The sequence below is a fragment of the Taudactylus pleione genome, unplaced genomic scaffold (assembly GCF_031769625.1).
Source record: "Taudactylus pleione unplaced genomic scaffold, aTauple2 ptg000053l, whole genome shotgun sequence".
NCBI lineage: Eukaryota > Metazoa > Chordata > Amphibia > Anura > Myobatrachidae > Taudactylus > Taudactylus pleione.
Genome location: NW_028284455.1, coordinates 11,350,663 through 11,372,457, shown reverse-complemented (window position 1 = coordinate 11,372,457; position 21,795 = coordinate 11,350,663). Strand labels below are relative to the sequence as shown.

The window sequence follows — 21,795 nt, the reverse complement described above, 5'->3', positions numbered from 1 at the left end:
CGGGTCTCAGACGGGTAAAAACATGACGTCTGATGACGGTGACATTATTGACTTTTTCAGACACGAGCCCCTTAGTGCAAAGGAGGCGTAGTCTGGGTCTAAAGTCTATATACCTGGCCTTATACGGGCAGTCCGTGCGGCTTTGGTTATTACATATCCCCCGTGGCTAAATCCAACTATGCCTTCTTTAAGGATAAGGGTGTTGCCACTGTAATTCCTCTATCTGGTCAGGTGGATCATTTAGAGGAGGCGTGGAAAATCCGGGTAAGCGGTTCCAGCCTCAAAAACGGTTGACCTTTTGCATACCCCTTTGCGGATAATTATTTTTCCGAATGGGAGTTACCTTTACGGGTAGATTCTCATGTTACGCGCCTAGTGAGGAGTGTTACGTGGCCCATGCCCTCCAGGTCCTCCTTGAAGGAGGTTACACATTGCAAGGTGCAAATATATCTAAAAGCCAATTATTCCCTTGCTGGAGGGGCTTCCAGGCCGGCTATGACCGTGTGCTGGGGGGCCAGATTCATGGAGCGCTGGGTAGGTAACGATCTCTGCACACTGACTCTCCAGCAGGGCAGGTGGATAGTGGCAAATTCTCAGAGACTTAGCCACGTTCATAATGAGACAGTCTTACATATAGCCTACTCCTTTCCAGAATCTCCTCGGCAGCAGTAGCGGCTCGGCAGCAGTAGCAGCTCGCCGCTCCCTGTGGTTGCGCTCTTGGAAAGCGGACGCAGATTCCATTTGGAATGCTTTGCCTTTTACGGGACAGGTCCTGTTTGGCCCTCATCTGGACACAATTGTGGCCCCGCAGACAGCAGCTACGTCTGCCTGTCTGCCATCGGCTACAGTCCCATCGGGGTCTGGGATTTTGTCTTTTCGGCCCTGTGAGGCCAGGGTAAGTCTAAAATATAGCTTTCCAAGACAGTCAGTAGCCAGGAAATCTGCTCAGCCATAAGAACAGGCTTGGATTACAAGACGTCCTACTCCCAAATTGGACTATAAGCCTTCAGCCTCACAGGACGGGCCTCCTCTCGGGGGACCCCAGAGTTGGAGGCCGGCTTCTCCAGTTCGCCCAGTGCTGGTGTCTGACCTCCACGAACACTGGGGTAAGAGAAGTATTTTCTTGAATGAATGTCCTCTCCTCCCGGTAAAAGCTTCTCAGACGGTTTTTCATTACAGGTCTTCTGTCAATTCAAGACAAGGCCCTGTCATTTTTGAGGATGTTACACTCTATGCTACAGGCAGGAGTTATACCTGGACATCCTCAACCTCGAATCCTTCAACAAATTCTTAAGGGTTCCTTGGTTCAGGAGGGGGACCCTGCATTCCATCATTCAATGGAGCCTGGGAATTTTGTGGTGTCGTTGGATATATTCAGGGTGACTACCTGAATGTCCCTATTTTCTTCGAACACCAGTGTTTTTCCTCAGGTTTGCAGTGGTCGATAAGCATTTCCAGTTTTACCAGGGTCATGGCAGTTATGGCAGCCCACCTGCAGATGCAGGGGGTCCGCTTGTTACCCAATCCGGGCGACCTCCTGGTGTTACCAGAGTCTCCAGAGATACTTCAGTGCCATCTGCAACGGACAATATCTGTGTTGCTACGTAAGGGCTGACTGATACACTGGAAATGGTCCTCTCTGATTCTTCACAGAGGATGCTCCATATCCCAACATCTGAGGATCTTTGTGATTGAGGAACAGATCTCTGCATTACAGGCAAAGGTACGCAGTTGCCTGCAGAGTCGCCGAGTGTCTATTCACTCGGCAATGTGGTTCCTGGGTTCCAGGATGTCGCTGTTCGACATGGTGGAGAGTACCCAGTGTCACTCTAGAAAAATTGATCCTCTCCGGATGGGATGGGTTGCCCCATAGGATAAAGTCAATAGTGCTTTCCCCGAAGGTTTGTCTATCTCTGGCCTGGTGGCTGCGGAAAGCTTACCTAAACAAGGGGCACCCCCTTTGGGATTGCGTACCGGGTCCTTCTGACAACGGACGCCAGTATCCGTGGCTGGGAAGCAGTGACGGGTCCACACTTGTTCCAGGGCAGGTGGACTCCAGTAGTTTTTGCGCTTTCCATAAACATCTGAGAACTCTGAGCAGTATTCACGGTTCTCCAGCATGCAGGACAGGTCCTCCACGGAAATACCGTGCAGGTACAGTCTGACAACGTCATCATGATGGCTTATGTAAACCACCTAGGTGGTTCCCGAAGTCGGGCGACACTAACAGTGGTGTCTCGAATTCTGGCTTGGGTGGAAGGCTATATCCCTGCCATCATCGGCAGTGTTCATTCAGAAGTCCTCAGATGCAAAGCAGGCTTTCCCAGCCGTCAGGACGTGCATTCAGGGAAATGTCCTCTTCATCAGGAGGTGTTCAATCTTCTGGTGAACAAGTGGAGCCTTTCAGAGATGAGACTCTTATGGTAGACGTATGTTGGTCCAGTGGACCTTCTAAATTGTGTACCTCGTCCCTCCGTTATCCCTTCCTCCAGTAATAGCAAGAGGGAGGCGCGCTCCTGCTGATAGCTCGTGCGTGGGCCAGACGGCACTATTACTCAGATCTTTGGAGTGTTTCAGTTAATACTCCGAAGCGGTTACCTCTACGACCAGACCTGTTGTCTCAGGATCCTGGCTGATACCCAGACCTGGGTTGTCTGTCCTTGCCGGTGTGGCGGTGGAGACTGCCCTCTTAAGGTCTAGGAGTTTTTCCAGCTCTATAGTTAACAGGGCCTATGTCCATGCTAAGAGCTCGGAAGATTTTATCTGCAAGAATTTACCATCAGGTATGGCATACTTTCTTTCAGTTGTGTCGCCCCTACAGGCTCTGCTCCTCGGGTATTCCGGATATCCAGAGTGTTGGCTTTCCTACAGGTGGGCTTAGATAACGGTCTTCGCCTTGCTTACCTGAAGGGGCAGGTTTCTGCCCTGTTGGTTTCATACATTATACATTATATTCAGCATCCCTTTGTTCCTCCTGTGGCTCCTTGGGATTTGGCTGTGGTCTTTAGGGCTCTCTGAGGACCGCCATTTGATCCACTGGGCTCAGTGGACTTCAAATGGCTTATGGCTAAGAATGTATTCCTTCTGGCCATTGATTTGGCCGGTAGGATCTCAGAATGGGGGGCTCTGTCATGTAGACCTCCCTCTTTCTCATCTTTCCTAGGAACAGGGCAGTGCTTCGCACTTGCCCTGGTTTTGTACCTACGGTGGTGTCTAGTTTCCACATCAATGAGGAAATTATAATGCCTGCCTTTACTTCCCCAGTCCTTTCTGCTGGTGAGGCCTCCTTGGATGTGGTACGGGCTCTAAGAATTTAAGTTGACCGTACCAGTCCATTTAAGAAATCAGACTCTCGGTTTTGTCCTTTCTGGTTTCCATAAAATAGGTTGGCCTGCCACTGCACTAACTTTGGCAGGATGGATTCACAGGTCTTCCTGTTCCATCCTCTTTTAAAGCTCTTCCACTAGGTCTGTGGGTCCTTCGTGGGCAGCTCGACGTGGAGCTTCAGCGGTTCAGTGGTGATTGGCAGCCACGTGGTCATCTGTCCATATTTTTGTAAGGTATTATGTTTTTGATACCTTCGCCTCTCAGGATGCTTCCTTCGGGCGGCGGATTCTCCTTACAGCACAGGACCGTCCCCACCCTTAAAGGATACTGCTTTGGGACATCCCCAAGGTATCCTGTGGATACCCTATGGACCCTGAAGTAGAAAATATGAGATATGGTAAGAACTTACCCTTGTTATCTCTTTCTACGAAGTCCATAGGGTTCCACAGGACTCCCGCCCTGTCGCACCTGTACTGCAGATGGGCTTTGATCTGGTCACCGGTTTCTCCGTCTCCTTCTGGTGAGAATGTGATTCTTGTGTGTTCCAGACTTTCTTCTCTCTCTTTTTTGCTCCTGCTCTGGCCTATGGCTTGTTACGAAACTGAGTGGCCTGAGGCTCGGGGGCGGGGTATAGGAGAGGGACCCCAGTGCATCCTGGGAGGCTGAAAATTTAACTCTGTGGTGCCTGGATGTCTGCCGCCATCGCCTATACCCCAAGGTATCCTGTGGAACCCTATGGACTTCGTAGAAATAGAGATAACAAGGGTAAGTTCTTACCATATCTCATATTATTTTAAAAAAACTGAGTTTGTTGGGGCCTGCTATATATACTCACAAGGGCCCGGTGCCTGTCAGATTCGCTGCCTGTCATTACAGTGCGCAGGCTGCGGGAAGCTCTCAGTCGGAGCTGTGGTGAGCAGTGTCGGGAGCTTCCCTGCTCAGCACACTGAGGGCCTGATTCAGAGCTGCTCGTAAGCGGCCGCTCGCTCGCTCTGAGCGATGTTCGCACATCTGCGCATGCGTATGGGTCATAATGCACATGCGCCAACCAGTCATTGCGGTCGGAAATCATGCGCTCGCAAAACAGCGAGGGCCTGCTAATTTGAGTGACAGAATGAGGCGTTTGTGGGTGGTAACAGGGGAAGGTGCTTGAAAATGGGGAGTGGAGATCCGAACGCAGGCGTGCCAAACGGTCAAAACGGGCGTTTAATGGGTGTGCATAATTAACAAAGCAGCGTCATCGACCACGTCACTTGGTTGTCTTTTAGCCTGAACTGCTCGCAGTGATTGCGGGAAGTAAAACCTACCACAAGCACTGCGAGCAGTTCAGACGCCTTTCGATGTACTCCATTAATCTAATAAATAGCGGAGATGACGTATGATGCGAACGGCCAGGGAGTGTCTTTACAAAATAGCGAGCCCATGTTTCGTTTGCTCGCTCAGACATAGAGGCGTCAACAGACCGCAATGAACGAGCGCTCAATTTAAAGAGCCGGCCCCTTTTTCTGAACGACCATTCGCAAATAGCGTCCGGCTCTGAATCAAGCCCTGAGCTCGCAGGGCAACCGCAATGTAATGACAGGCAGCCAATCTGATTCTCTGCTAGGCTGCCTGTCACAAATGTAACTCCATGCTGCCGGGCTGGCGAGCATGGACAGCCGCCCGGCAGTCATCGGGCATCTCCCCCTCCTCTGGTGCAGACATAACCGGGTCCCCAAACACTCCTGGCGTTTCTGGGTGCGGGTCCCGGAGGTGGGTGCATAGTGCCCGCTGTGTGATGGCCTGCTACTGCAACCACTCGGCTTCGAGCCGGCCCGGAGCACAAGTCTCCCGCTCACCATTAAACCCCCACCCGCTACCCGCCTACACTCACTGGAGCATGTTTTCACTCCAAGTGCTGGGGCTGTCATCATGCTGGTTCATGTCCCTGTAATGCCACGTCATGACATCCAGTAAAGTCGCCAAAGAAGTCTCTTGCAATGCTGGCCTGACTCCACCTCTGGTTTTATTGCCTGCAGCAGGGCCAGGGTCATCAATCATATAATGAGGAGCCAGGGATTGGCCAGGCAGAGCGCGTCCCTGGGGACTCCCCCATTCTCAAAAAGTGAGTCCCCAATTCCGGGTAAAATACGCGCTATAGCGCATATTTGCATTCACTGTGTATGCAGAAAAACAGCCCCACACCATGATGTTCTCACCTCCAAACTTCACTGTTGGTATGGTGTTTTTGGGGTGATGTGCAGTGCCATTTCTCCTTCAAACATGGTGTGTATTATGGTATCCAGAGAGTTCAATTTTGGTCTCATCTGTCCAGTCTATATTCTCCCAGTATTTCACAGGCTTGTCCAAATGTTGTGCAGCAAACTTTAAACAAGCTTCAACATGCTTTTTCTTCAGCAGTGGAGTCTTGCGTGGTGAGCGTGCATACAGGCCATGGCGGTTGAGTGCATTACTTATTGTTTTCTTTGAAACAATTGTACCTACTAATTCCAGGTCTTTCTAAAGCTCTCCACAAGTGGTCTTTGGCTCTTACACAACTCTTCTGATAATTCTTTTCACTCCCCTGTCAGAAATCTTGCGAGGAGCACCGGGTCGTGGCCAGTTCTTTCCACTTCTGGATTATGGCCCCAACAGTGCTCACTGGATCATTCAGAAGTTTAGAAATCCTTCTGTAACCAATGCCATCAGTATGTTTTGCAACAATTAGGTTGCAAAGGTCTTGAGAGAGCTCTGTGCTTTTACCCATCATGAGATGTTTCTTGTGTGACACCTTGGTAATGAGAGACCTTTTTATAGGCCATCAGTTTGGACTGAACCAGCTTATATTAATTTGCACTGACATGGGGCACGATTGCTTTCTAATTACTGATAGATTTCAGCTTGTGTCTTGGCTTTCCATGCCTTTTTGCACCTCCCTTTCTTCATGTGTTCAATACTTTTTCCCTGTGTCATATCACATTATTACACATAACTTAATTTATGGACATCTATGGTTTGATTTCTTTGCATGTGTGGATTGCATGGGTTGTTGCATGGTGAAAATGTCATTACAATAGCCTCTTTACAAATACATTTACTGATAAAAATGTTGATGAGTTCAATACTTATTTTACCAGCTGTATATTTAGGAATAAAGGGAAATAATAATTAACTTTGATTACATGTTAATTCTAAACAAATTATAGTTACTTAACTGTAATATTATATACAGTTATACAGTTATACAGTTATGTTCAGAAAGGAAAAAGAAAAAAGTGGCTTGTGGGATAATATCACCAAGTAACACATTTTTTATATAACTGGAATATCATTCTTTAAAATTTAAATGGTTTTTTTTTTACAATTTTATTCTCTGGAAGTAGAACATGGCATACATTTTTATTTTTCTGGACCAATATTCATACTGATTTGGAAATTGTGACAATATCATTCTGTTAATAATGTTCAGCATATATCACTATATCATACACAAGTGCTGAAACTTTTACTAACAACCTTACACACCCTCCCCTCCATCTCCTTCCCTGTTACTTGTCTGTACCCCCGTCATTTTCCCATTTCCCTCCAAGAAATATAATAATACTTCATAGCAATCAATTTTTCAAAAAATGAAGGAATATGATTTTCATTTTCAGCAATATTCAGTATAACTTCTTTGGACAGTTCTAAATAATACATAAATACAATTGCATTTTTGAATAATTTCTTGTGTCTGGATGTAATACCCTTGTCTGTAGTCAGTTGCAATAGGTAATGTCAATAAATACAATTCACAAATGTTACTTACAATATTAGTTACAATGATCTTCAAGTATCAAATCCCAGAATGTGATGGTTTAGTCATGTTTTAATTATTTTCTCTACACAAGCCAGCCTTCCCAGCGATGGAAAATATGGTCAAAAATAGATGTGACATCTCACCTCTAGGTGTAGTGTTATTCTGTGCTAGTGACATTATGTAATAGGCTTGTTGTACTACGCTGTATCTTATCAGTATACAGTACGTCTGTATTTACTGTGAAATCTACAAATGTGGGCAAATTCTATAAATGGAAATTGTCTCTTTGGCAAGAAGGAGGAATTAAAGTAACTAGCCATTTAGTTTAAAACATTTTAGTATTCTTATAGTTATACATCATTAAGATGACAGCAGTATAGGCATTTGAACTAAATATTTTGCTAATTTTGTATATATTATAAAAATTTAAATCTTTTGCTCGCTCTCGACTACCGCTCTAAAGCCAGGTACAAACTAGACGATATGTCGTCCGATCCTCCGGATCGGGCAGTGTGCCCTCGCGTCGTCAGCAACGTCGCCTACATGCAGGTCTGACGGACGATATTGTCAGTGGGGGCCATGCTGCCAAAGGAATCAGTATGAAATACCGCTGGCCACGGCAGGCCGACAGAAGGACAGATCCCGGCAGCGGCAGGCCGACAGCGCTGGAATTCCTGATCATCCTCAGGTAAGTATATACTAACCTAACCCCCCTAACCCTAACCCTCCTTAGGGGTGCCTAACCCTAATCCCCCCTGTAAGTGCCTAACCCTAACCCCCCCTTCCCGCTGCCTAAACATAAGCCCCCCCCCGGGAGTGCCTAACCCTAACCCTCCCTCCTCCTAGCCTAACCCTCCCGGGGGGTGCCTAACCCTAAGTCCCCCCGGGTGTACTAAACCTTTACCCCTCCCCCCCCCCCCCCGCGGCTGTCTGCTCGGGGCGCCCGGCATCCCTTCGATCGGGATGCCGGACGCCTGTCTCCCGGCCTCGGGAAAATGACAGGCGTCTAGATATAGACGCCTGTCATTTAACCCACGCCGGGACAAAGCAGTCGGGTAGCCGGCTGTCGGGATCACATCAGCCGGTTTCCTGATTGCATCCCCTGCCAAATGCAGTTGCCGATGCCCGGGAACCTCTCCACGACCCATTGGCTGGGTACACATCGTTAAGTGTGTACCCAGCATTAGCCTGCTATGTACCTGTCTCCCACCGCCCTCTTCCTTCTCCCTTCCCTATCCTTTTTCCTTGGAATTTATAAAAAATACAAAGGAAACTATTATATTTCTTTATTGGATGTTATCTGCACCTGCTGTTTGTTTACTTTTCTAAATAAAGAGCTAAAGAAAAAAAAATCAAATGACTAGAAATTAGTAGAGGGACAGAACTAAAGCCATGCTGTGAGTGTGATCAACCATAGTGAATAGAGAGACACATGGCCAGGCCCCAGTGCCAGATTACCAAATGGGTAGAGTAGGCACCAGCCTATGGGCCCCGCACCATTTAGGTTCCCCGAGACAATGGATCAAAATAATATTGATTGTGATCTTGAAAGAAAATGACAATCAAGCTTTTATTAAATTGTTCCAAAAGAGAGAAAAAATGAATCGTCTCAAAGGACTCAATTCAATTCAACGCAAATTGAATAGCTCCGGGAAGGAGCTCCCCGGAGCTGTTCAATTCAGCGTGCTGTTAACCCCAACTAAGGATATCTTCTCGCATCCCTCCTGGGGTGCGAGCAGAAATCCGACAAAAGTTTTGACGCGATGCTGTTTCCTGCCCTTAGCGCTGCGGAAACAGCATTGTGCTGGGAAGTTTAGTCGGAGAATGTCCGCTCTCACGACTAAACACCCTGTTTAAGGCACCAGGGGTGGGAGAACGGGCATTCCCCGTCCTAACAGCAAGCAGAATTGAATAGTCCAGGAGCACTTTCCCGGCGATATTCAATTCGCATTGAATTGAACCGAGCCCAAAGAAACTAAAACTTTACATTAAAGACTTTATAGAGATAATATTGTATTAATGTAATAAGGATTCTGGATTCTAACCTCTATACACTCCTGCCTATACCTTCTAATATCCTGCCTATAAAGCTCTAAGGTTGACGCAATTTGCGTACGCAGTCATACATTAAATAAAGACTCCAGACCTTGAACATGTGGTTCCAAAGCACAAAGTATTATTCAAGTAAAAGTACAGTCAGTTACACGCTATGATCTAAGTACAATTTAGCGCAAAGAAATTATACAGACCAAAGTACAGTTATACATACGCAGGCGCTCTGGACCAGATCCCGGCATCAGCAAGATAACCTCCGTCAATCAGCAAGAAGACTTGAAACCCAGGGTCAGAGCACACATATTTATACCCCCCCAGAAATAGACAACACAATAGAAAGGCTTGTTGCTGATGCCATTGGTTCCCAAGGGGGACGCATCTGTTACAGAGCATTTAACAGGTTGGTTCAAATGGACACAGAACAGCCTCTAACAGCTTGTTGCCTCCTCTATTTCCCCTGCATGCACAAAAATACATTTTGGTTCTTTATGTCTTTACGGTCCATGAGTTGCGAACGCATGTTCCGATCTTCACATCGTTGATACCGGGAAGCTGTAGATAAAGTGCGGATCAGTATAATATCAAACACGGCTTACTTATCATGTATTAAACCTTAGATACCAAAATAGTCTTTATTTCACAGCATTTGTAATAAATGAATAAAACTTGAATCTTTTACTTTATAGCTATGGAACCTTTTGTGTAAATGTGCATTATGTAAGTATTAGGGATATGGGAAAAGACGCTAGTTAGGTTTACCTTATTTGGGGCACGCATGCAGCTAATAAACAGCGTTCGCATGCAGGATATTGTGCATTCGCTACTGAGCGTCATGTTAGCAGCTCAACTGTGCGTAATGTGCAGTGTTTATGCATGAAATTCTATCTATGATGGACTTAACATATATATATATATATATATATATATATATATATATATACACACATATACACACATACATACACACACACTCACACATCTCATTCCTCACTCACAGTTTCAAATTGCAATGCAAATGTGTTAAGCCCAGCTGTGAAGCCGGGGCCATTCTGTCTGGGTGTGGGACTAAAACCTGTTTAGGATTCAGACAAAGACAAATTCAATTGTGTAGATCAATGCCTTGGTTATATTACAATTGCCACAACTATACTTGTCTACATACAGGGATTCCCAATTTGTATGTAAAACACTTACAGTATTCTGGTGCATTGTCTATTCCACAGGTTCTCAAACTCGGTCCTCAGGACCCCAAACAGTGCATGTTTTGCAGGTCTCCTCACATAATTGCCAGTGAAATAATTAGCTGCACCTGTAGATCTTTTAAAACATGTCAGTGAGTAATGAATACACCTGTGCACCTGCTGGGTGTCCTGGAAAAAGTGAACTGTGGGGTCCTGAGGACCGAGTTTGAGAACCACTGGTCTATTCTATTTACTTTTTCTCAGGAGGCTGTTCTTCCAGTTGCCCTTGGTAGATTTATCAAAAACATTGCAATCAGTACTTAGCTCGTGAGTTGTAACTTAAAATGGCGCTGGTCGCAAAATGGCGTCTTGCAGATTCTTATTTCTAAAATGGAGTCTAGCTGTCATTCGCAAGATGGCGTCGCGCACGTTAATTTCTACGCTGATTCCGTCTCAGCCACTAATCCAGCTTCGACAGTAATGTACCCAATAACAATTTAAAGTACATTAACAATAGACTTTAGATTCACATTATACTTTGTCTCCTAAAAGCTCATCTTCTGTTAGCTGTCAGTTTGTAAAATAATTTCGGTACAACCTACATACGGTATATTAAAATTGTTGGTTGGTAAAATTAAAAACATATTAGGAGATCATTTGTGAGGGGGGCCCTGAGATTTTGACTGTTTAAAGGCCTCCACAGGGTTTAATCCGGCACTGCTAGGCCCAGTAGTCATCACACTATAATGACTGTTGGGTGGGCCTTGACATGCATCTCCAATCACTATGCTGATCTACACACTGGTCTTCTGATCAGTCGCAGGAGAAATTGATAGTGCCCACAGACCATGAGCCTGGCACTATGAGTGGATGGGGAAACATTGCCGCTCTCCAATCTTGCCTGTCGAGGTCTAGTGATTGTAAGTTTTGTCCAGGAGACCGATGTGTTATGCATACTCCTTGGCTAACTACTGAGCAAAGTAAAATGCAAGATATCTTTCTGTATACAAGACCTTGTATGAGTCAAAACCTTGTACTTCATCCTTGCTTTTGAAGAACGCTTTTCAAAGTCTCCCTGGAGGATTTGTGTTCTACAAGCATTATTGCTTGTGACAGTTGCAGGCAGTATTTAAACTGACGTGAAGACAGGCACTATGCAAATGGCAAATCAAAGTCCATCCTTCTACCAGTTTAGAACAACATTTTAATTGAAATAAACTTCTTAGTTTTCTTGCAAAATTTTGCTCTGAGACACTGGGACTATTTATTATATGTATTACACAGAGGTACACATGCTTCCTATCACAATATATCATACTTACCTAATGTTAAAGAACACTCCTGATTTTCTGTGAATACCTGTGTCAGTAGTCTTTGTAGCAGCAGTTGTAGCATTTTGTAGTGGGGTAATGACGTGACGTGCATTGCATCGCAACGCCTCCCACATTGGTATCCAAGATCTCCCGGAGGGTTGCAGCAAAAACTAGGTAAAATATAGAGTGAGAACTGAAAAACACTAGACATGGTTTAAAAATCAAGTGCTTTAAAGGAGTAAAAAAAAGATTATGTACCCCAAAATGCCACAAACTCCTCTTTATACTGGACCCTGTCCACCTGCTTTCAATGATCTCCCTACACACAGTAAGTTCTTGTATTTGCAATGCTATATACAATACATCTAAGAACACCAATTTGGCATAATCTTTATTTAGCAAGTAACCTCTTCCCTGCTCCTCTCCTTGGCCTACGCAAACTTCTATATTTCCACAAATGCCATCCTCTTGCACCATAATATGTGCACTTTGGTGGACAACTAGTCCTCCGTGTTCCCCTCCATTCAGTGGTTTAAAAATGGTAAAAACAGAGTAAAATACTTATGAATGGAATCAAAATGGGATTTATGTAAAATAAAAATGTCTTTTCATGAAACCTTCTAATGCCTTTTTGGAAAATATACGGTGACTTAAAACAGAATATTATACTTGAATTTAAATTGTTTAAAAAGAAGTTGGTTCCAATATTTTAGCAGCTGTCATCACAAATCTTTTAAGATGCCTGTAGATAACGTTTTTTGAGGTAGGCGAAGAATCTTCTTTTTTTTTTCCTTTCTTTCTCCGCCATAGAATGATTGCTACTGATTTAGTGAATTGTAGCAATTGTGTTTGCAAACGGAGGCAGCTGTTGAGTCAGAATTTTCACCACTAGAGAAATATAAACTGCAAATTACATCAACATAGTCAGGAAACTATAAAATACACCTTTTATCTAGGTATGTGTGTTTATCCTTTTTCAGCTATTGAGGAAGATTTTTGATGTGTTTGATTGAATATGAAAAATGTTTAAAGTATTAAATCTTTATTTCCACTATTATTTTAGATTTTATAAATAAAACCAATAATCACCTCCTATTCCAATCTTGCAACGGGTTTAAAGGATCACTAAATCTATAATATACATCATACTTGCCTATTCTTCTGTAATGTCCAGGAGATTTCCGAATTTCAGGATGTCCTCCAATATTTCAAGGAGAGTAAATTAAATTTACTTATTACACATTTAGTGGTAAATTTACTAAAGTGAGAGTTTTTAGAAGTGGAGATATTGTCCATAGCAACCAATCAGATTCTAGCTATTATCTTCTAGAAGGTGCTAGTTAAATTTTAAGTAGAATCTGATTGGTTGCTATGTGTAACATCACCACTTCTGAATACTCTCACTTTAGTAAATATACCACTTAGTATATAAAGGAGCACAGTGGAGCCACCCTATTTATTCCTATCTCCCCTGACTAAGTCCAATTAAGGACAAAACACGTAGGGAGTGGGATACTTACCTCCAACACATTTGTATGGACTACATATGTGGACTAACCTTACATTGCAGACCATCTGAGGAATTTTCCTGGACTGAGATCTTTCCATTGTGGAGCTACTCTCCTTTAATAAGATTACACATTCTGAACTTGTCATACTTTTTATTTGCTTAATATTGTTTTGTTTTTTGTTGTTTTTACTTTTTGTGTTTAAATGATTTGCGTGTTAGTTTAATAAATCTGTATATTTTAAATACTTGAACTATCTTACACTTTATTGATTATTTATGAAAAGCACAAACAGTCAGTTCACATGGCACTTTTTTTGCATAAGTTATTTTTTCTAATACTCTTTTGTACAATTGTGTTTTTTTTTTTTTTCATTTCTATTGCTAATATTCACAAGTGTGTGGGGCACAACAAAGACAAACTTTAGGAGTGTTTCAATCCAGCGTCTTTTAACTAGCGCTAGGAGGGAGTTCCCAGAGCTATTCAATTGACCACAGTGTAAACTCCCGATTAGAGATTTTCTGTTCACACCCTCCTGAGGTGCAAGCACAAATCTGACTAAACTACTGTAGGGCTGTGATGCTGTTTTCTGGCTTAGTGCGCTAACAGCATCATGACTGGCGGAGAGAGCCAGCTACCGTGACAAAAACACTCTGCTTAAGGCACGGCAACCGGCATCTCTCGACTAATTGCAGGGCGTGTTGTGGACAATTGAATAGCTTCGGAAACCTTCACAGCACTATTAAAATCACGCTGTATTACTGTAACTCATCCCCAGTGTGTCACGGATGAAATATTTGAACCTGAGAAAGTATTATTCTACCACCTTAGATACTATACAACACAAGATTAGATTGGGTACGCATATAAATAGGATGTTTGAATAAGAGTTGCTAAAGTACTTGAGAGATATATATATATATATATATATATATATATATATGTGTAGAAAAAGGCATCACCTCCACGGATTAAAGACACGGGAGACCTAGCTTCACGTGTGTTTGTATGTATATATATATATATATATATATATGTATGTGTGTATGTATTTTTGTATATATATCATAACCGTTTTAATGAGCCATTCACAATTGCACTGTACCGGCCGTGTGTACTGTCGCATGCATGGCTTAATAATTGAGACAAGCATATGCTACTGGCAGGATCGCAGGAGCTATTTAAAGAATCTGCATCTAGAACGGGGCCAGGTGGAGAAAAGGGGTCTCTCCTTGGTGATGGTGCAGCTTACAGTGCCAAATATATGCTTGTGAGACATATACTTTTATAGTGTATCTGTCGCCTACACACAGTGGAGGAAGCCATTTTGTGACCTGAACCAGGTTTCATGGCAATACATGAATTTTCGGAGTACTACTGACAACACTGAGCCATTGGAACACAATGTTGTTCTGTGCCTCAGTTTCCCTATACATTCACCCCTTTGCTACTCATCATTTATGGGTACACGGAATACATGATGTGTTCTTTTTCTGCCCCCCTATTAAAGCGTTGTATAATAAATGCAGAGACAAGTAGTTTTAAGTTGACAATGCTGAATGGCATATTTATTGTATAATTCATTTGGATTACTTGTTTTGCTTTAATTGCTGGCCATCCTTTCTTATTTATTTATGACTAACAGATATTATGCTAGTAAATCCAGCTGCTTAATGCTTTCTGCTGAAAACAGGTGGCTATAATCATTTGCAGTCAGGTCACTGGGAAGAGAAGGGAGACAATCATGGTGAGGAAGTGAGTGCTAGAACGGAGGGCACACAGAGGGTGGGAGATGCCAGCGCCGGGGGTTTAACAGCAGAACTTACACAGCAAAAAAAGAGGAACTGCTGAAACAATAAGACGTTAATTAAGTGTCAGTAAATATAATTAACATAATTTTGTAATATTATCTTCAGTGTTTAGTTCCTTTGTAAGTGTTTGTTCTTTTACTCCTTGTTGTCTGGAAATGTGACCATATACCTCTCACACTAATACTGTCCATGTTTTACCTAATGAGGGACATTTATCAATCTTGTCTGCAAATTATATAGTATATATATATGTGGCTCTACTATACCAGATGGGGGAAAAACACTGCACAGGAAATACTGATTTCTTGCAGGTTGGCATGAGAAATGGTCAGAGTTTCCTTGTAGAGGAGACCTAGATTATAAGGGTCGCATGACATGGGAAATCGCAATTGTAATAAAAACTTGCAGCTTGTCCTGCACTATGGTTGTACCCAGCAACTTCAAGGTAACATTCGGGGGACATTTATAAGGGTTCTGTATATTATGTCTACATAAAAATGACGTTATAATGATAATGTCGACATATTCAGCATGTTGATAATCAGCATGGCATGACAACATTTATCATGTCTAAACTCATGAAATTTCGACATGGTCATAATGTCAACAATCCATTTCTGTATTTTACTTAACCATAATGTCGACATTGTACTATGTCATATGTTGACATGGTTAAACCATTCTGGTGATGACATGCAGGCCCGTCAAGAGCGCACCGGGCCCCGGTAAAAAGGGGGCATGGCCTAATCACAGAATGCATGACCACGCCCCCTTAGGTTTAAAAAAAGTTTTGCCGTGATCCCCCTCAGCCCGGCGCATAACCAGTGGGGGGCGCGATCAGCTTGATCGCTCCCGCCACAGGCATAGGAGAGTGCTGTGGCTGCTTCGTAGCAGCCGCGAGCAGTCTCCCAGTGCAGCCCAGTACACAGCAGCGTGTGCTGGGCTGCTGTGATGTAAGAGTAGGGGAGCGGTGCTGGACCCGGGCCCCCGCTGGGCCCCTCCAGCAAGCCCGTGGCCGGGTAATTTGTACCCGCTCCCCCCCTCTCGGCGGCCCTGACGACATGGGATCGATCCAATTAGGAACAAAGAGGGTGAGTTACTGTTGTAACAGCATACAATTCGCCTCCCATCCCGACCCAATCTCGCCCTGGGTTCGCACATATTTGCTGCTTTCAGCCCTGTGGGGCTGCAAACAAAAATGTGCCTGACCGGAAGTGCCGTAAGTAAAACTGTCACAGTTTAAGTAGGCCCTCTGTGCGTATTAAGACAGTGCACAGTTTCTGAAAGACACTTACTGTATGTGGAAATTACCAGAGTAAAGTTTGAAATGTTACTACAGGTTGAGTCTCCCATATCCAAATATTCCGAAATACGGAATTATTTTGGCATGACTGAGATAATAAAACCTTCGATTTTTGATGGTTCAATGTGCACAAACTTTGTCTAAGGCACAAATTATTAAAAATTTATAAAATTACCTTCAGGCTGTGTGTATATGAAACATAAATTAATTTCATTTTTGTACACAAACTTTGCTTGAGCCACAAAATTATTGAAAATACAAAATGACCTGCAGACTGTATGTATAAGGTGTATATAACACATAAATGCATTCTGTGTTTAGATTTGGGTCCATTCCCAAGAATTCTCATTATGATATGCAAATATGCCAAAATACGGAATATTCCGATATCCAAAATACCCCTGGTCCCAAGCATTTTGGATATGGGAGACTCAAGTATCATTATATCGCCTGGGAATGAAAACAGACTGGGTTGCATCGGAGTGGCCACAGCATTTTGTATATGGCGCCGGCCATGAGCCTATCACAGAGCTCGCGAACCGGCAGCCAATCAGGTGCTGCCACTCCTGATTGGCTGCTGTTCCGCGAGCTGTGATTGACATGCGGCCGACACCTGACCACTACAGGGCTTGAATGACGTAAACTTTATTTCTACGACGTTTCGAGGTGCGCAACCTCGTCCTCAGCACCTGAGGACGAGGTTTTGCACCTTGAAACGTTGTGGAAATAAAGTTAACTTCATTCAAGCCCTGTAGTGCCGTGCTATCAACTTACTACATTGGTTGATAGCAAAGGCACACAGGCAACTGGATATTTGAAAAGAGTGCCGGTCCAACGATATCTTATTTATATATATATATATATATATATATATATATATCCATTTTTAAATAGTTGTCCTAAAATGTAATTCTTTAATACATGGTATTTTCAAAACATACACTGGGAGTCCCATTTACCAGTTTGTGTCTCACCTAAGATAGGTCGTCCCATAGTAGGAGATGGATTTTTGTGCAGTAAGATGGCAGTACTGCTGCTTGACTAAAACAAGAATCTACAGTGCACTCCCCAGGGATATCTGCAGTAACTGCTGTAGGTGAAGCAAGTGAGAATGAGATGCAGAATGTACTACCGTTGTATTTCTTAGTACAACTAGCATGTAAAGGCGGTTAATGCTATTTGCAGCTAATACAGGTATTGATATACTGTGGTATTTGTTATGTATGCAGAACGTGCATGTAACATTGTGCCGAATCAGCCCCTGCTGCTGGAGAGTAGCAGTATATATATGAAAAGTCTTGGGCGTACAAACGGAGGTTGACAAAAGGTAGACCGGAGAGTAAATCATGACTGGCGGAGATCCTCTAATGCAGTGATTTTCAACTCGAGGCACACCACACAAGATTTTAAAATTGCCAAGGCACACTAACTGGCTATGCGGTGTGCGTGACCAATCAACAAGCATACACATTAGCTCCCACATAAAAATATACACACATTGGCCTCCACTTGAATAAAACACACTACATTGGCCTCCTCAGGAATAAAACACACTACATTGGCCTCCTCAGGAATAAAACACACTACATTGGCCTCCTCAGGAATAAAACACACTACATTGGCCTCCACAGGAATAAAACACACTACATTGGCCTCCTCAGGAATAAAACACACTACATTGGCCTCCTCAGGAATAAAACACACTACATTGGCCTCCTCAGGAATAAAACACACTACATTGGCCTCCTCAGGAATAAAACACACTACATTGGCCTCTTCAGGAATAAAACACACTACAGTACAAATGCGCTGAGCTTACCACCGCAGCACACTTGACAACCGTACGCGGCACTCTAGTGTGCCGCGGCACTCTAGTGTGCCACGGCACAGTGGTTGAAAAACGCTGCTCTAATGTGTTTGGCTTTATCAAATAGTGAAGTCAATGAAAAAAAAGACTCCTGTCTTTATATGACACTTCCAATACAATATTCCTATTACTGAAATTTCTTCAACCTATTTCAACAGGTGCGCTGAATCCAATGGTAATCAAGGTGTTTTCAATATAGATCTATATTTTATCTTTATATATATCTTTCCATGAATAAAGTTCACATATATTCATAAATTTAATAATAAAAAAGACAAATACATAAAGGCTGCAAAATACTTGAATACACATAATAAAACAATAATCAAGTCTCAAATAATATTTGCGTTTTAATATCATGACAAAATATTTTTTGTTCCCTGCTGGGAATTGAATGATGCATGCTAGACGGATGCTTAACCCACTGCTCTACAAGAATTTTCTATCTTGTAAGATTTTTATGTATTATAAAACTTGAGTTACAACATATGAGGGGTTGGGTACTGGATGCCGTTGGTTGGGATCCCGACGATCAAAATCTAGATGCCGGCATCCCAACAGTCTCTATCTCTAACCCTAACCCTCCGCCCCGGTGCCTAAACCTAACCCCCCTAGTGCCTAAACCTAACCTCCCCCTCCCCGCACCCTAAACCTAACCCTCCCATTTTAGTGCCTAACCCAAACCCTCCCCCTAGTCCCTAACGCTAACCCTCCCCCTAACATCATTACTTACCTTCTGGATGCCGTCGGGGGGATTCTGACAGGTGCCGGGATTCCGGCGCCAGTATCCTATGTGCCGGGATTTTGACTGCATCCCCAGAGAACTTGACAACCATGTATTAGAAATAGAACAGCTTTCATATTAAAAAGTACAGAGCTGAAACAGTATAATAAGGATAGGTATAGATTAAATTGACTTATTAAATATAATACAGTATGTCTATCTCATTGGCCATAACTATTTTTATGTATCATATTTACTTTCAAACTTAAGAGGTTTATAACAAAGTCTAGATCTAGTTTTTGTAAGGATGCCATAGTATGAATCCTTTTAATAGGAATATTAATAGCATACCTTCTGTTTGTTCTTTTCATTATTATATAGCCAATGGAACCTTATATCATGCGTAAAGATTACTAATTACAATCCCTTGTATTGCCTTTAAAGATACTTGTGTATAAATAAAATAAAGATCTACACCATGTACTCTACATAATTTGAAAACTATATAAAATAAGGATAAATTAAAGAAAATGTCTATTGGACAAAGAGGGGCAGGTTAGACGCCCAGGATGAGGGAAAGAGAATGTAGTCGGTACTGTTATATTGCAGAACAATGACCTACCATGCCAGATGCAGAACCATAATCTAATCACCATAGGGAAACTAAGTGACATTCAGAGGATTACTAGATTCTGCACATGCTGATCCTACATGTACCGAACTCGTACATTGTGATATATGAATTCAAGCATGCAGCCCCCTATATAACTAAACCAAGAAAGGAACCACTATGACAATGATTCCGAATCAGTATTGTAATTGAGGTCTGCCGGATGCAGGGTATGGAGGTGAAGATCCAGAAGTCTTCTTTCTTACATAGGAATCTGTACCTATTCCCTCCTCTTCTTGTGTTGTATATAAAACTCTTAGGGTCTCCATTTTGAAGAAGAGCAAAGTGTCTTGAGACAGTATGTTGTTGGTACCTCTTTAGAATGTTTAGACAGTGTTCTCTGAACCTTGTTTTGTGTGACTGGGTAGTACATCTTGCAGGCCACAAGGACACTGCAATACGTAGATGCAGTATGTGGTGTCACCGTTGATAATTTCATGTATCTGATATTTTTCTTTGATGCCATTTGACATGACTTCCACAGTTCTGTTTGCTATATGACAGCAAGTTGGGGCAGCACAGACGGTGTAATGGTTAGCATTACTGCCTCACAGCACTGATGTCGTGGGTTCAATACCCACTACGGCCCTAACTGTGTGGAGTTTGTATATTCTCCCTGTGCTTGCGTGGGTTTCCTCCCACACTCCAAAAATATACTGGTGCGTTAACTGGCTCCTAACAAATGTACCCCTAGTGTGTATGTGTGTGAGCATGTGGTAGGGAATATAGACTGTAAGCTCCACTGGGGCAGGGACGGATGTGAATGGCCAAATATTCTCTGTAAAGCGCTGCGGAATATGTGTGCGCTGTATAAATAACTGGTAATAAATAAATAAGTTAGGCATCTTATTTGGCACATTTGTAGCATCCCTTTATCTGCTTAGCTAAACAAATACTTTATGCAGATGATGACTCAACTTGTAGGTTTCCTTAGAACACTATGAGGGGTATTCAATATGGGAGCGAAAAGTCTGTGCTGGACTTTTCGCTCCACATCTGAGATTTTCCTGGGATAAAGTATCGGGCGCGCGCCCGCTTTATCCCCGTATTCAATATAAAACCTACGAAAAGGGGAACCTGCGAAGTGGGATCTGCGAAAAAAAATGAAATTTATCTAGAATAAATTGTAGGACCCCCCTAAAACTGTAAAAACATGGGGGATCACTATGGGTACCCCCGTTTTAGCCTGCAAATGAAAGTCGGGGATTAAATAGCTGCAGCAGGTGTTTTTTTCCCGACATTGAAGAAGTGATGCAGAAGAGCACATAGGTTTTTTTTTTTCATTTTTTTAAGAGGTCCCATCAAATTTGTGGTACATGAAAATGGGTACTAGCATATTTTTATGTCCCTAAAGTAAGTTTTAAAAAATTCTGCAAATATGCACCTGCCGCTAATAGCCTATTCTTGAAAACACCTGCCGCATACTTGCAGAATAGCCCTGAACCTATTTCCTTATTGTTAAACACTTATTTCCTTTTTTATTTTTTTTTTACCCCAATTTTTATATTCATTTTTTGGGGTGTCCCTATTTTTTTTAATAACTTTTTTTGACACAGTTATTTTTAAAATGTCAATCCCAGGGGTGCAGGCTATTTTTTAAAAGTCTGCACCCCTAAACCCCAATTCTGCACTTTTTTTCGCCACCTATTCAGTGGTGAAAAGTTATCCCCGTTTTTTTTTCAAAGACTTTTCGAACTTGCGAAAAGTCTTTGAAATTGAATACGGTGTAAAACCAAAACCTGCGAAAATAACGTCATCAGTGCGAAAACATTGCAAAAACTGAGTTTTCGCTCCATATTGAATACCCCTGTAGGTGTTAAATGTGTTTTTCAACTTCTATTTTTCTTAAACATGACTTTAAGCTGAGGTTCCAGACACTGGTTTACAGTAGGGTCCTGTTGTATAATGTTGAAATTATCAGCAAACACAATACTCACATGAACAAGTACTTACAAGATAATGTAGACTTCAGTGTCTTCTTTCACCCATACATATAGAGTACAAAATAATAGAATTCCAGAACAGTTGTAAGGGTCTATTAATGGGATCCAGTCAAAATCCCAACAGTCGGGATGCCAGAGCCGGAATCCTGACACCTGGCAGAATCCCGGCACTGGCATTCTGACCATTGCCATCCCGGCGGTAAGTACTGGGGTTAGGGATAGGCACTGGGGGGGGGGGGGGAGTTAAGTTTAGGCACCAAGGAGGGTTAGGATTAGGGGTAGGGAGAGGGGAACGTTAGGATACTGACCGACAAG

General features: G+C 42.9%; 1 protein-coding gene across 4 annotated transcripts in view; it reads left to right on the top strand.

Annotated features, from left to right (window-relative positions):
* Positions 1-21,795, top strand: part of TBC1D5 (TBC1 domain family member 5) — a 728,182-nt gene that overhangs the window by 201,762 nt on the left and 504,625 nt on the right. The window lies entirely within an intron of this gene.